This window comes from Octopus bimaculoides, chromosome 2 (assembly GCF_001194135.2).
Source record: "Octopus bimaculoides isolate UCB-OBI-ISO-001 chromosome 2, ASM119413v2, whole genome shotgun sequence".
Taxonomy (NCBI): domain Eukaryota; kingdom Metazoa; phylum Mollusca; class Cephalopoda; order Octopoda; family Octopodidae; genus Octopus; species Octopus bimaculoides.
Window position 1 is genome coordinate 93,159,466 of NC_068982.1, and position 3,048 is coordinate 93,162,513.

General features: G+C 38.5%; 1 protein-coding gene across 4 annotated transcripts in view; it reads right to left on the bottom strand.

The window, feature by feature from the left end:
- The window catches only part of LOC106870647 (alpha-mannosidase 2C1), a 70,247-nt gene extending 67,404 nt beyond the window's left edge, over positions 1–2,843 (bottom strand). For 2 of the 4 annotated variants that reach the window (XM_052978461.1, XM_052978459.1), the window contains exon 1: positions 2,704–2,811. The gene's annotated coding sequence lies outside the window, so the exon portion shown is untranslated. Of the gene's footprint in view, positions 1–2,703 lie in introns of all 4 variants that reach the window. The other 2 variants (XM_052978458.1, XM_052978460.1) reach the window with 2 other exon arrangements.
- Positions 2,844–3,048: the final 205 nt, after the last annotated feature.

Sequence of the window (3,048 nt, forward strand, 5' to 3'; positions counted from 1 at the left end):
CTTGCTGCCTGACACCCAACATGGTTTTTGACCAGGAAGAAGCTGCCTGACTCAGCTCTTACAACACTATGACTGGGTGCTGAAACAGCTACTTAACCACTCAAATGTGGAAGTGATATATCTCGACTTTGCAAAGGCCTTTGATAAAGTCGATCATGGAATGATATGTCACAAACTGCGTGATCTTGGCATAGTTGGAAAATTGGGAGAATGGCTTCATGACTTTCTGAAAGATAGAAGTCAGGTGGTAGTAGCCAATGGGGCCACCTCCAATGACACGCAAATAGTGAGCGGTGTTCCGCAAAGCGCTGTTTTGGGACTACTACTGTTCATAATGGCCCTCTCTGACATGCTCTCAGCCACACAGAGAGCCACGGTCACAACTTATGCAGATGATACAAAAGTCTCACAGGTAATACAGAACCTTGAAGACACTATGCACCTGCAATGTGAGCTGGATGAAATATACAAGTGGGCTGAAAAGAATAACATGCAGTTTAATGCTGAAAAGTTTCAAGCCTTGTGCTATCAGCATGCAAAACTAAATGCAGTACCCATTAAATACACTGGACCTGGAGGGACTGCAATCACAGAAGCAGAGACAGTACGAGATATGGGCATTTACATGAGTAATAATGCATCCCTTCATGTTCATGTTGCTAAATTGTCAATGAAATGCAGGCGACTGACCGGATGGATTCTTAGGACTTTTAGAACGAGAGATCAGGAAACCATGATGGTGCGCTGGAAGACACTTGTTCTAAGCCACTTTGACTATTGCTCTCAGCTATGGTCACCAACCAGTGTCAAATTAATCTCAGAACTTGAGGCAATCCAACGAAGCTACACGAAGAAGATAGCCTCTATGCAGCATATAAGCTATTGGGAAAGACTCAAGAGATTAAGACTCTATTCCTTAGAGCGTAGACGAGAAAGATATGCCATAATATACATCTGGAAGATCCTCGAAGGAATTGTCCCAAACTTTGGCATCGAAAGTTACACAAATAAAAGAACTGGACGCCATTGCAAAGTGCCAAGGACTCCAAATTTGCCATTAAGATGTAGGACAAGATACTGCAATAGCCTGGGCTTCAGAGGTCCGCAGCTCTTCAATATCCTCCCGAAGGATCTGAGAGACCTGCATGCGGTGGATGTAGGTGTCTTCAAGATGAAACTGGGCCTCTTCCTGTCAGGTGTCCCAGATGAACCAACTTCACGACAGGAGGTGCAGATGAGAGCAGCTGCATCAAACTCTCTCATGCACCAAATGTCAATTCCTTAAGTAAAATTCGTGAAGTAAAATTGTGTAGCAACACCAAATGGCAGTGCCCCAGCATGGCCACAGCTCATGAGCTGAAACTAGATAAAATGAAAAATAAAATGTAAATGAATCCACGAAATAATCATACTTTCTGATTTTTTAATGCTACAAACCTTCCTGACGACCATCTTTGGGTAATCTTTCAGTATACAGTGTTTAAAAAAATAAATAAAAATTAAAGGGGAAATAATTAGGTTCTCATACCTAAATAACGGTATGTACACTCACGAAGTGATTGTGCACCAGGAGATCCGACAAATAACGATGTCCATATGCAAAATGTGGAGAATATATGGATGCAAGTAAAAAGAAAATTACGGCGTCAATTAGGAATGTCAGACAATTTATTGGTTTCATATTTACACGAGTTTATATGGAGGAATTCTGTAACAAAGAAAAAGACTTTTGTTCAGTTTTTGGTGGATATAGCCAATGTCTACGTTGTTATTTTTTCCCTTTAGTTTTTATTTACTTTTTTAAGCACCATATACTGAAAGATTTACCCGTCTTTGTAATCCCGAAAAATATCGTAACCATTGGTCCTACCGTCTGGCTGTGAAGAGGGAACAGACAAACGGACAGACAGACGGACATAACGCTCATTATAGTAAGATAGCAAATCTGCCTATCTACGCTGGGGAATAAAGGGATAGTAGCGCAAATCTAAGCCCTCTAAATTCACGAACTATGCGGTGGGAGGGGGGATCCAGAATTAATTCTCGTCACTGGTGATTTATTAATACAAAACTCAGTATCCACTAAATAATCATACTTTTTCACATTTTATCAGATTGAATAATTTCCATTTTTTCTTTTCGCTAAAAACCTTCCTACCTACTTCGTAATCTCCCAAAACACCGTGACTACTGATCCAGCCGTTTCACCGTGAAGAGGGAACAGACAAACAGACGGACATAACGCCCATTATAATAAGGTTTAGTAACTATATATTTAATTGTAAACTTTAAAGCGAACTGTAATAATGTGCGTTTTCATTTTTACAGAATGTCTCCCTCTGTTCCTGATAACCGGTGGACGTATAAAATACGAGAAAGTACACATAAAACCGGTGTGCAATTAAACAAAACTAATTAATAACGAAAACAAACTCAAGATTAAAATAACCGCAAATTATTTCAAGTTAATTACGTGGTTTATCATACTTTACAGAAAGGCATAATTAAAATATTTCACTTCAGTAAATCTTCAACCATACATCAATGCAAGAGATAGAGCTGACAAAACAAAAATAAAACTCCGACGTGGCTTGTTTATATAGATGTAAATATATATGACATTTCAATAACAAAAAATATATATATATATGACATTTCAATAACAAAAATAAACAAATATGCAAATTAAAAATAGCTACGTACCAGAATATGGCTGGTAACAAACAACCTGTAGTAAAGCGCAAGATATATCAAGGAATAGACTGTTGTTTATTTAGGTCAATAATAAACAAGCACGAAGTGCTTTATTTATACCAAGTATGATAACTCTTACCATCGAAAAACCAAGTTAGGTAACTCTTGCTCTCTTGTAACCAAGTGAGATAACTTTCTTGGCTTCACGTCACCGAGGGCATCTCTACGAGTAAAAGAAGTTCTCACCGAAAATAAACTTTTCCTTAAAGTTTGGTAAAAGCAATGTTTTTACCTTGGATATCAAGAAAGCCTTTCACCGTATCTGGGATGCAAATTTCCTGTCAAACTTCTCGC